Source organism: Quercus robur, chromosome 2 (assembly GCF_932294415.1).
Source record: "Quercus robur chromosome 2, dhQueRobu3.1, whole genome shotgun sequence".
NCBI lineage: Eukaryota > Viridiplantae > Streptophyta > Magnoliopsida > Fagales > Fagaceae > Quercus > Quercus robur.
This window is the reverse complement of record NC_065535.1, coordinates 11,486,809-11,500,784: the sequence shown is the minus strand read 5'-3', so window position 1 is coordinate 11,500,784 and position 13,976 is coordinate 11,486,809.

Here is a 13,976-nt window from a genome sequence, read left to right as displayed (position 1 = left end):
TTCGTTTCTTTTTATACTTGTATTTTTCCCTCTCTTTAGGGTCCACGTGTCAGCTTTACCTTCGGGGCAGAGGACTTGTCCTATCAGCCCATACCTCAAGTGGTTGGGAGTAGACGTAAAGGTTGAATTGCTTGGTCGAGAATAGGGGCTTGTCAGGCACAGAGTTCTCCACTACAGTAGGGGCAGTCTTTTCACTTATCCTATCCGTGCATTAAGCTTATCCTTGACAATAGGTTTCCTCAGATCAGGTCCTGGGCCTTGATATATAGAGCGAGCCTGGGCCATGAATTTTCTGGCCCACAAATATAGTATATGATATGATTTAGCTTATAAAAAAAATATATATATATATATTTATATGTTTTAATTATTATTATTATTGTAAGGACACGATTATTTAATGGCCCAAGAATGACGTTGGGCTCGCACATGAAAGATCCCTCACAATATGATTTATAGAGAGTGGGCTTAAAAGGCTTGCCTTTGATCACAGGGCTACGGTCCGGTCCTGATTTTAGAGGAGTTCATGTAGAAAAAGGATTGGGTTTGAACATTCAAGCCCTACAGCGTCGTGTCCTAAGGGGTTGGACTCCTCGGACTTAGTCCGAGGAGCATCAGGTTGTTCCCCTTTTTCCTCTCTCATTTCTCTTGGCTTTCGTTTCCTTTTATACCCGTATTCCTCCCTCTTTTTAGGGTCCACGTGTAAGCTTTACCTTCGGGGCAGAGGACTTGTCTTATCCGCCCATACCTCAAGTGGTTGGGAGTAGACGTAAAGGTTGAATAGCTCGGTCAAGAATAGGGGCTTGTCAGGCACATAGTTATCTACTACAGTATGAACAGTTTTTTCACTTATCCTATCCGTGCATTGAACTCCTCCTTGACAATAAGTCCCCTCAGATCAGGCCCTGGGCCTTGATATAGGGCGGGCTTGGGCCATGAATTTCTTGGCCCACAATTATTATTATTTTTTTTTTTTGAGGAGGATAAGTAGAAGTTAAGTCATATACACAACATGAGATTTGGAGATAAGATAGGCACCAATTGGACTACAAGCCCATTAGCTTTTAATTATCGTATAGAAACACTATGATAGAGCATTATTCCATTAAAATTTTTAAAAAAAAAATTATAAGGTACCACCAATTTTTAGATGTTTTGATAGAATTATTAATTGATTTTTTTTTTTTTTGCTGATTTTTTTTTTTTTTTTGATCCATTCTATTCAAATAGATATAGAAAACATAAATATGAGAATCATATGTTCTTAGCGTGTAATATCTTTTGTTATATCTTTTGTTATCTTTTTTATAAAGAACACCTAAGAAATTCACCAATGCAATGATTCAAACACAGTTTCAGACACTTTGAAATCTCATATGTGGGTCGTAAAAAGCCAACAAACACGCACACCTTTAGCCCATCATGCTCTACATATTGATCATTTTGTAGCATGCCTAGAGGAGAATCTGTGTTTCTTAAAATACACTCTGTTTACTGACGTAATTTCTGAAAGAAGTTTATTTATTTCTTATAAAAAAAATTAAAAAAACATTACATCTGAATTTAATTTAACATTGATAATTCAAAGACTTTAATGTTTACCAAACAAGGGAGAGCAGTAATTATACTCTGGTTATGTAATGTATTATAAACTTGGTTTAAAATACTATTATTACTATTTTTGTGTGTATTCTAATCAGTATTACTATTTATTCAAAAAAATATGGATGCTTATCCCACATTAATTATATGTGTCTAGTGTCCGCTGTTTATGGCTCTAGTCTATAACTACAAAAGTTAGGCCTTTTTGTAGTTGTATTCTGGTTATGTAATGTATTATAAACTTAGTTTAAAACACTATTATTACTATTTTCATGTGTGTTCTAATAAGTATTACTATTTATTAAAAAAAAAAAAAAAAAACTTAAAAGAGAGAAGTGTAAAATTGAAATAGGAAGAAAGTGACATTACATAAGCTTCTCATTTTCTTTGTCTTTCTCTCAAGAATATGAAAAAGGTTTTCCCAATTGAAATAAAGCTAAGTACAAAAGCCAAATCTGGAGCCCAAGCGAGTTATTGCGTTTGCTAACCTATTAGGCTATCACAGTAATACAGCTGTGTGTAATAAAAGCAAAATGGCTATGTCTTCTACCAAAAAGAAAAAATGGCTACGTCAATGTGAACATCATTGTTTTGATAAATCCTTCTACACAAGTTGGCCATATTAGAGCAAACCGTGTAAGCTTAAAACGAAAATCTAATGGGACAAAGACAATGGTGTAAGAGTGTAGACTTAGTTTAAGCTTAGTATAGAAGGAAAACTACATTTAATATTATTTTGTATTTTATTATTTGGGTTTCCTTGTGATTTAGAATGGGTAACGAGAGAATGTTCATATGATTATATAAATGTGTGTGTGTGGGTTTTTTTTTTTTTTTTTTTGAAACCAAAATCAATCATTCATTCATTAAGGGAAACAGAGTCCAAATATAAAGCTTCAATGGCTGGAGGTGGGGACTCCTCCATTCAAAATATATCCTCATCTATCAACCTAGCTGAAGATGATAGAATATAGAGCTTGACGGGCCTACCTTAATGGGCCTGACGGATTGGAACTGTTGGGCCTGTGTAAAGATTATCCCATGCGCTTTGAAGGCCCATCGCTGACAGACACAGTAAGGGCCCATGATCCGAAATCTCTATCGCCTAGAAAAGCCCTAAGATCCGAAAATGGAAATCCTTGCTCACCACGCATGATAGAATTTGAAGTAGAGTCCCACATGGAAAAGATTTGGAGACCAAGAAGGAAAAGCCAACTCTCTACCACTATAAAAGACCTAACACCCTCACAAATCAAGGTACGTTTAATTGACCCTCTCTAGCGCTCTAGAGTGGAGAGAAGAATTCTAACTTGACCTTCGGAGAGTGTTTGGCCGGCACCACACCGGTGCTCTCTAAAGGTTTTCTTTCGATTGCTCTTGTTGTGCAGGTTCGCTTTGAGTCGCGAGTGCGGTGTGACCCATTGGTGATAATTTTCAACGTCATCACTAGCATAGTGAGCTAAAGAATGGGCTACAATATTAGCAGTACGCTTTACACAACCAAAAGACTGACATCTGCTACCTGTAGCTAACAAATGAATATCCGCATAAATATTACCAAGTCTGGTTCGTAAGGCCCTCAAGGAAGAAATGGATTTCATGACTGTTGTGTTGTCACCTTCTATCACCAATTCCTCAAACCCAACATCCATCGTGAACTCAGTGCTCTCCGACACGCAAGCACTTCAACTTCTTCACTGTCACCTACAGCAGGCCCTTTGGTTAACATGGCAACCATGACCTCCCCCCTGTTGTTTCGAATAATCACCCCAAACCTCGAAGAGCTTGTGTCCTTAAACACCGCGGCATCGAAGTTCAATTTGTAAGAAGAACCTGAAGGAGGACGCCAGGACTGCACTGATGCAACCATTTCCGTGACCGTCAAATGCACTTGTGCAACCCGAAACTCCTCCAACAAAGCTTTGGCTCGTTGGTTCAGCCTACTAGGATCTTGTATGGTACCCCCATGCACTATAGTATTTCATTGATTCCAAATGAGCCAACATTGAACCCAAAACAACTCTAGCTCTTCATTAGTCAATCAGCATTGCAATTGACCAACAAGCTGCAGCATATCCTCATGCTCACTCAATCCCTTCTGCAAGCGTCTTGAACAACCGGCCCAAATATCTTGGGCTAACCCACATTCCCACAACGCATGATATCCAGATTCCTTGGCCATCGAGCATACCTCGCATCTGTCATCCTCAACAATTTTCCTTCAAGCCAAATTCGCCCGAGTAGGCAATATGTCCAGACAGACCCTTCACCCAAACACTTTTATTTTGTTTGGTATATGAAGTTTCCATAGTTTCGACTAGAAAGAACTTCCAAAGGCCACCCCTGAGCACCCAACTTTATCTTCTTCCTGACTAGAGATAAGCCTTGCCGTGTGATAGCCAGACTTCACCGAATATTCCCCACTCTTTATGTGCAACCAAAACAGCACATTTGGAACTTGTCTATGACTCAAAGGAATGCGCAATATAGCTTCTACATCAGACCTCTAAAATTTGTTCTCAACCACCTCACGATCCCAAGAATTAGTCCGCCAATCAATAAGGTCCGAAACCTGCCACTCTCATTCCTCCTCCACTGGTGGATGAAGAACCCGGTTTGTAATTTGATGCGGTATCCATTTGTCACCCATAACTCGTGTTAGGTTCTAAGAAATTAGGAACTAATGTATTAGAACTTCAATTTGTATTATGTTGGCAAACCATGATCAAAACATAGAGTCTAGGTTTAGGCTTGCTCAAAGTATGTTTATTTGTGAATTTGGAATTGAGTGATTGCAGAATTTATTGGACTAAATTTGCAAGGCTCGATCGATCGAAAATTAGACTCGATCGATCGAACCACGTGCAGATTTATATTTCTGCAGAGTTCCAGTTCAGCCCAAACTCTACTTAAACGTATTAGGGTTCAAATAAAACTCTCCTATATATAAAGGAAACCCTAGAACGTTTTTTTAAGGTGGTTTTTAGAGAGATTAGAGTGCCTCTTGTGCCTCTTTTTGTATTTAGGGTTTTGTACCCAAAGGCTCTCTAAAGGTTGCTCATATTGCGGTTTGTGTAAATCTCTTGTGAGATCTAGAGGAGCTTTCCTATACACAAACTTAGGGTTTTCAAGGAGGAGATATTCTCTACACCTTGATGATCAAAACAGTTGCTGCCATTAAAGCTTAAAGAATACACAAGCGGGGGTGCTTGTAGCTGGTGGGAATCCAAGTAAGAAGGAGTCCGTGGATTCGGAGCTTGCACGTGGTCGTGTCAGTAAGTTCTACTGGTTGGTAGCATTAGGAAGTCAAGCGGGGGTGCTTGTAAGTCCTTTTGTATGAACTTCGATTCTTTCTAGTGGATTTGCTTTTTACCTTGAGGATAGCTAGGTTAAATCCTCCCTAGGTTTTTTACCGGTTTGGTTTCCTGGGTGATCATATCGTGTGTTATTTATTTTCCGCTGCTTTGCATGATTTGATCTTTATTATTGTGATAACCTAGACTTGTTTGATTGGACTAAGTAACAACTTGGCTAATTACCTAAGTTTAATCAATTGTTTAAGGGGTCTAAAAACTGTCAAGTGGTATCAGAGCGGGTTGCTCTTTTGTTTTAGATCTTTTGATCTAAGAGCTGATCCTTGACCCCTGTTGTCATAGATAATTTGAAGTGTCTTTCTGATCATGTTTTTGCTCATGCTTCTGTTGATTTTATTGATGCATGTGAAACTCTTCGTAAGGAATTATTGAAATCCATGAAAATTGCTAAGAAATTCAAGGAAGAGTTAAAATTGGCTAATCTTGAAAAAGAGGAATTGATTGTTAGATTGGATGAATCTAATAAAAAGAATGAATTTTTGAGAAATCAAATTTCCTCTCAAGATGAGAGGATGAAAATCTTGGAACAAGAGTTAGTTGAATCTAAAGTTAAAATTGAAAATTTGACTTGTACCAAGTCTGCTGTTGATAACAGAAGTGTTTCTGTTTCTCTTAAGCCTAAAACTGAGAAAGTTTATATCCCTCCTTTCAAGAGGAATAATAAGGAAAATACTTATTTTGCTAGGTTAGACAAAGGTAAAAGTTCTGATGTTGACGCTGATGGTTCTAAACCTATGTCTAAACCTACTGTTAAAGAGCATAATAAATCTGTTTTTGTGCCTACTTGTCACCTTTGTGGTGTTGTTGGTCATATTAGACCAAATTGTTCTTTGTTGAGGCAAAAACCAAAATCTGAGACTAGACTTGTTGTTAGGAATACTAATGTTCCTAAATTTGTTCCTGTTTGTCACTTTTGTGGTGTCTCCGGTCACATTCGTCCTAATTGTCATAAACTGAAATTTAAGCATTCTATGTTTCAATCTAGGATTTGTGATGATATTTCTCCCGCCATAAGTCCATATAAATTGTTTCATATTCTTTTGAAAAATTTGAGCTTGTTGGCTTGTGAAAGGAATTTGCAAGATTTCAGTCTTTCTCAGAAGATTGGTGTAATCCCTCAAATACACTCTGCTTCACATGGATTTTCACCTACAAAGCCGAAGACTCGTGCTATATGGGTGAGAAAAAAATTCTCTAAGGTGAGTGTTGCTGATTTGTCCCTGATTTAATTCTTTCAATTGTTTATGGACATGTCTTGTTTTTTTTTTTTTTTGGTTGTTTTGTTTCTTTTAGAATATTTTTTTTATTTAATAAAAAAAAATCCAAAAACATTGAAATTTTTTTCAAAAAGACAAAAATATTTTATTTTGTGTCTTGTTTTATTTGTTTTGAGGATTACATGAATTATGATATCTCTCTTGATTTAGAACATGCTTGACATTGTGGAGAAACTTGAAAGCTATTTTTGATTTTATGTGAGTATGTATTAATTTGTACATATACTCAAGGGTTAATTAAGAAATTGATATTTCTTATTTGTGTACCCTCTATAGCTTAGTTAAGCACTATCATGCATTGCATTTTGCATTGTTCGTTTAGCATAATGTGTGCTTTTTGTTTTTGGTCATAAATTTTTTAAAACCAAAAAGATTTTTGTGTTTTGTTTCTCACATCTTAGATTTATAATCAAGGATTGGCCATATTATCTTTACATAACAAGTTTATGTACCTTGTTTAACTTTGATGAGCTTATTTATTACACTTTACTAGTTGAAACTTTGTAATGCATGTTGTGTGGGAAAGATGTTGATGGTTTTTTTATTACTATGTCTTAATCTTGAAGTCACATGTTTTTAAATGTTGGACTTGAACTTTTAGAGAAAGACATAGATAACCATCTCACCACTGTTCACTAGCCAATCATGAACACCTTAGTGCATATCATAAGATTTTGTGCTCGAGAAAGTGTAGCACATGCACAGAAAGAACATAAGGTGAAGCCTCGGTTTAAATTGTTAAATACTTAAAATTGGTGTGTACTATTAGGCTTGATGCCAAACTCACATGACTTAAAATTGGTATGTATATTATGAGGCATAAATACAAGAAACTTACATGATTGCAAGCTTATGATCTAGGAGATGTGGGAGTTATATGATGTAACTCTTTAGGTGATAGTCTCTTTTAAATTCTATGTGATGAAGTTTGTAGACTTTGTGATTGATTGCTATTCACATATCACCTCACATGTATCTCAAGCTTTTGCTAGTTGCACACACTACACAAGTTACTCTTTGCTAAACTTGGTACATTATATTGTGTGTGATCTTATTGTGGCCATCTAAGATTAAAAGTTCCTTGATTTTAATGCAAAATGTGTTTAATGTTTGCGCTTTAAGGACAAATTGATTGAAAAACTTGTTTTTGGAAGATCTGGGGTTGAATTCAAGTGTGTTTTTAAAAAACTTTTAATCTCATACTCATGCATTTCATTCATGAAATATTGTGCTTTGAGGAGTTTCTGCGTTAAATTGTTTTTTTTTTTCAAATTTGATTTTTCCATGCATCATTTATGTTTAGGATTCACATGTATTGCATTGATTTTTTGTATCCACCTTGCAGTTTTGCAGTCATATCTCTGATTGTTTTCACACATAACATGCATACACTTTGCTAAATTGGGTACTCAACTTGATTTAAAAATTGATTGATTAATTTTTGAATTATGTACTTTCTAGTATATGCTATTTTTATGTGTGAACTGTAAAAAATATTTTTCTTAAGAGATATGATGGATAATCAATGTGCAACTATTTTCTCTACTCATGCAACTATTTATGGGTCACATAGTGCCATGTTTGCATTTTATTGAATGAGAGAATATTTTTTCTTCATGTGTATCCTCAACTTAGTTTTTTTAAACTTGGTTTGTGTCTTTTTCTTTATCCCCAACCCCTTTATTTTTCCTCAAAACAGTTTTTCCCAAAACTTATTTTGTTTTTCCTATTTTTATAGGGGGAGAAGCTTGTTTTTAACCTTTGTTGTTTATAGGGGGAGTTGTCTCTATTTCCTATAGAGTTGAATTGTTTTGTGTTCCCTTCTTTCTCTATTTTCTCTTACTCTGTTGCGTATGTTTTCTGTCAACTCTTTGCTTGAGTTGTCTTTGTCAATGCGTGACAAAAAGGGGGAGAGATTTAGATGAAATGTGTGGAAAATACAAGAATGTTTTGTTTAGGGGGGAGTGAACATTGTTTTTTATGTATCTAACTTAGGGGGAGAGTTAGATTGCATATTTGTTGATTTACTGTTTTTGTTTTTCTGTCACACATGCGTTTATGCGTTTGTTGAGTGTTTCAGGAAATATACAGGTTGATTCAGTCATACTGCTGTCTACACTTACAACTGATAGATAGTAGTTAGGTTGAATTATTTTTGGGCTATATGTAACTTTGAGCATTTCATGTTTGTGATGTGTTTTGTCACGGATTGCCAAAGGGGGAGATTGTTAGGTTCTAAGAAATTAGGAACTAATGTATTAGAACTTCAATTTGTATTATGTTGGCAAACCATGATCAAAACATAGAGTCTAGGTTTAGGCTTGCTCAAAATATGTTTATTTGTGAATTTGGAATCGAGTGATTGCAGAATTTATTGGACTAAATCTGCAAGGCTCGATCGATCGAACCACGTGCAGATTTATTTTTTTGTAGAGTTCCAGTTCAGCCCAAACTCTACTTAAACGTATTAGGGTTCAAGTAAAACTCTCCTATGTATAAGGGAAACCCTAGAACGTTTTTTTAAGGTGGTTTTTAGAGAGATTAGAGTGCCTCTTGTGCCTCTTTTTGTATTTAGGGTTTTGTACCCAAAGGCTCTCTAAAGGTTGCTCATATTGCGGTTTGTGTAAATCTCTTGTGAGATCTAGAGGAGCTTTCCTTTACACAAACTTAGGGTTTTCAAGGAGGAGATATTCTCTACACCTTGATGATCAAAACAGTTGCTGCCATTAAAGCTTAAAGAATACACAAGCGGGGGTGCTTGTAGTTGGTGGGAATCCAAGTAAGAAGGAGTCCGTGGATTCGGAGCTTGCACGTGGTCATGTCAGTAAGTTCTACTGGTTGGTAGCATTAGGAAGTCAAGCGGGGGTGCTTGTAAGTCCTTTTGTATGAACTTCGATTCTTTCTAGTGGATTTGCTTTTTACCTTAAGGATAGCTAGGTTAAATTCTCCCCAGGTTTTTTACCGGTTTGGTTTCCTGGGTGATCATATCGTGTGTTATTTATTTTCCGCTGCTTTGCATGATTTGATCTTTATTATTGTGATAACCTAGACTTGTTTAATTGGACTAAGTAACAACTTGGCTAATTACCTAGGTTTAATCAATTGTTTAAGGGGTCTAAAAACTGTCAACCCCGATGGCAGACCCATCCCCCACCCTCTAGCAACATCCCTGTTTAAGAATTGGTTGGGCCGACATTAAACTCTTCCACACATAAGAGCTATTAGGAGCATCCAAGGCATCTAGAAAATTAGATCTTGGGAAATATCGTGCTTTAAAGCACTTGTAGAGTAAAGAATCCTTCTCTTGAATCAACCTCCACCCTTGTTTGGCTAACATAGCCAAATTAAAATTCCTCAAGTCATGAAATCTCATACCTCTTCCTTTTTTTGGCTGAGATAACACTCCCCAATTCTTCCAATGTATCTTCTTTTCGTCGCCTGTCTAACCCCACCAAAATCTTGCACATAAAGCGTTGAGTTCATTACACAATCTAGCAAGAAGCAAAAATACCCCCATTGTGTATGTGGGGATGGATTGGGCTATAGCTTTTATCAGTACCTCTTTACCCGCTTTTGATAACATTTTCCCTTTCCAACCCTGCATCTTTTTCCATACTCTATCCTTCAAAAAAGAAAAAAGCTTGATATTTTGATCGGCCAAGGAGTGTGGGAAGTCCCAGATAAGACTCAAACCTTTCCACTTCCTTCACTCCCAACATAGATTTTATCATTTCTCTTTGTCCCCCAACCGTGTTGCTACTAAAATATATAGAAGATTTTTCAAAATTAATGCACTGACCAGATGAGTCCGCATATAACTGAAGAATATCTGTCACACACTTCACCTCCTCCAAAGAAGCTTGACAAAAGAGCAAAGAGTCATCCGCAAAAAAGAGATGGGATATCCAAGGAGCACTTCTACAAACCGCCACCCCCTTAAGCCTACCCTCCTCTTTGAATTTAGATAGCAAAGTTGTAAACCCCTCTGCACATAACAAGAAGAGATAAGGCGACAAAGGGTCGCCCTGACGAAGTCCTCTAGACGGCATAATAGTCCCATATGCTTTGTCGTTGATACATACTGAGAATCAGGGTGTAGAGACACAATACATCACCCTCTCAATCCACAAATTAGGAAACCCCAACCTGACCATTATGCCTTTCAGGAATTCCCATTCAACATGATCATAGGCTTTGCTTATGTCAAGTTTCATCGCTAGTGAACCCATCTTGCCCTTCCTCCTGCAGTGCATGGTGTGCAAGGTCTCATATGCAACAAGTACATTATCAGTTATCAGTTATCAGTTTGCCAGGAACAAAAGCACTTTGGGTAGGAGCTATCAACTGAGGAAGAATCTGTTTCAATCTGTTAGCCAACATTTTTGAAATAATTTTATAAATAACATTACATAGGCTAATAGGTTTGAAATCAGAAATTTTTTCAGGGGACTTCACCTTTGGAATAAGCACAATATGGGTATAATTAATTTCAGGAATCATAGTACCAGAATTCAGAAAATCAAGCATAGCTGCAGTCACATCATCCCCAACAATATGCCAATATTTTTGGTAAAGGAGAGCATTCATACAATCGGGTCCAGGAGCCTTTGTTGGTCCCATTTGGAATAACGCTGCTTTAATTTCCTCTACATTATAATCACTGGACAAAATATCCCGCATGTCTAGGGTCACCTTTTGTTGTACTACACTAATACACTCCTCCATTCTTTGACATGTCCCGAACTAAAAATACTCTCAAAGTACTCTATAGCCACTTTAGCTATCTCCTCAGGCTCATCCACCCATCCATTATTTTGGTCTCTGATCCCATGAATGAAATTTCTCCTTTGCCTTTGAGAGGCTTTGGAGTGAAAATATTTGGTATTCTTGTCCCCATGCTCCAACCAAGATACCCTGGATCTTTGTGCCCAATATATCTCCTGTTTAAGAAGCAAGTCATCAAGAGTCTTACTAGCTGCCAAAATTTCAGCCTTGTTCTCCACCGTATGATTAGCCATACTTAGAACCTCGACCCTTTTTTGTACTCTCTTGATTTCTGCCTCATCTGGATGAGTATGAGAAGCACCCCAAGCCTGCAATTCAGAACCACACTTGCTGATTTTCTCCCTGGCCCTTCTTAAACCCGGTTCCATATTATTTCCTATATGACTCCATGCCTCATGAATTACATGTTCACAATCGTCCCTCATCAACCAGGCTTCTTCAAATCTAAATGAGTTAGTGCGTTTGCCACAACACCTTAAGGCAGTTCTTGCATGCAAGATAATGGGTCGGTGATCATATGCATGTGAGAAAAGGTGAGTGACCAAACTGCCCTGGAATTTATTTCTCCAACCTGTGTCAACCACAACCCTGTCCAACCTTTCCTTAGTATTATCCAACCTTGGCCGTTTGTTATTCCATGTGAAAGGTTATCCTACAAAGTCCAAGTCAGCCAAACTACACCCATCGAAAGCACCACGAAATTTATCCATTTGTTTGAAAGGAGGAGGAAACCGACTTTGTTTTTTAGCAGAGCTAAGAGTAGCATTAAAATCCCCTATGTGACACCAAGGGCAGTCAACAAAGGAGCGGAGATGATTAAGAAGGGCCCACAATTTGTGTTTTTGGCTTGCTTTAGGCCACCCATAAAAACAAGTCAACATCCATGCAAAACCATCTTTCTTCACCACCCTCGCAAGAATATGGTGGTCTGTAAAATTTATAACTTCCACCTGTACATCTGCCTTCCAAATGAGAGCCAAACCACCTCCCTCATATGGCTTCTTTATTATAAACTTGTTCGAATACGGTAATTCTTTACAATGATAATCAAAACCCTTTCTATCTAGACATGTTTCCATCAAAAAACACGCTATGAGAGCTTTATCCTTCACCAACTTGTGAAGGCTACGAACTATCCAAGAGTTCCCAAGCCCTTAACAGTTTCAACTTAGGAGCCTCATTGTGGTCGGCAAGGGTGCTCCTGCACCCCCGTCACTTCATTCTTTAAAATATCTTCTTGGTATTTCCCATGTTTCCCTCCCTTCCTTTCAATCTCTGTATCCTACTCAAAATAAGCTTCCTCCATCCCTCTCTTCCCCAACTTAGGTGGGCTTGTTTCATGTATTTTTTTCCTCGGCCCAACATCCATCTGTGTCACCTTCGTCCAAGTATGTTTTAATTTTAAAACATGAGGCCCAGCCTGCTCCTTCCTTCCCGCATGCCCTCCAAATGGTAATGGCATCATCACGTCCACATGTTATGAAGCCACGTCATGTGAAACGTTATCCCCGTTTAAATTTTGCTCCTCTGTATTATTCACCTAGTAGAGTGATCTCATGCTTTCCATAACTGTCCCGTGGATATCCCTGTTTTTACGTTCTTTCCTAATGCATGAATATCCTCCTCAGTAGGGTTTCCCTTCGTGGATCTGTTCTCCGTCGTCGGTGTCTTCGAACTGTAAAACACGCCTTGTGCATCAGACCCTTCAACGTTTAGTGGTTGCGAACTCGTGGTTGAACTCTTTCTTGGTGGTGAATAAGAGTGTCCACCTATGGACTTTAACCACTCTCCATACTGGCAGACAACCTCTTCCCCATTCCTACTACGTGCAAAGTATTTAGCGCAGTGTTTGAGATCATGACTCAATAAACCACAGTAATAGCAGAACAAAGGAAGACGTTCATATCTGTAATCCACCCAGCTCCGCTGCCCATCTGATCCCCTAATGAAGCCTCCCCGTCGAAGTGGTTTAGATAATGGAACGGCCACCTTGACCCGCATAAACAAAGTTCTGAGTTTCCAAACTCCTTCTTTTTTCTACCTCCACCACTTCCCCCAAACAACGGCCAATCTCAGACGCTACCTTAGGTGATGACATATCAAAAGGCACCCCCCAAATCTGAACCCAAAGAGCCACCGAGTCAAACTTGACATTTGCCGCCGTCATACCCTTGTGCCATCTACAAAGCAAAAGCATTTAATTGTCAAACAACCAAGGACCCCCTCTGAGAACTCTGTCCATATCAAATTCTCTACTGAACTTAAATTGAAAAAGATTAGAGCCAACCTCCACAATTTGTATATCCTTCTCCAAACCCCAAGCTTGTCTCAATGTGTTATGGGCTGCACGTTTGTTGAATGGCTTGCAAGTAAGAAACTTGCCAATCAGACTCAAAGAGCAACCCTCAATTTCCTCCTTCCGACCTTCATCCGATATCATAATCACTTCTTCCTCTTCTGTCGTCAACCTCATATTTTCCAACCCATTGATCACATCCTCAGCCATGTCCAGCCGTAAAGAACCCTAGAACCAAAATAAAAAGCAAGCCCTTAATTGCCTAAGGGAGGGAGAAGTCTTGCACTAGTCGAGAGAAAAGACTCCTACGTGAGGAGAACATTGTACAAGTAGGACATTATTCCCATATAAATGTGTGTTTGGAATAATTGATTTATTTATTTTCTGATTTAGTCCAAGTGAAAGTGGATTAATAAAAAAGAGTTCCTAGAAAAAACTAAACTAAATACCTTTCTTACTAAGAGCATTCCCATCAAAACTTCTAACAAATTTAGCGTTTACCATCTCAAAAATCAACTTTATAACATATAACACACCACTTTACAATATCCCTTACATCAAAACTTCTATATTTTTAACACTTCATTTAAATATTCTTTCTTTATTATTTTTTATTCATTTTTTTAATTATTTCTCACTCTC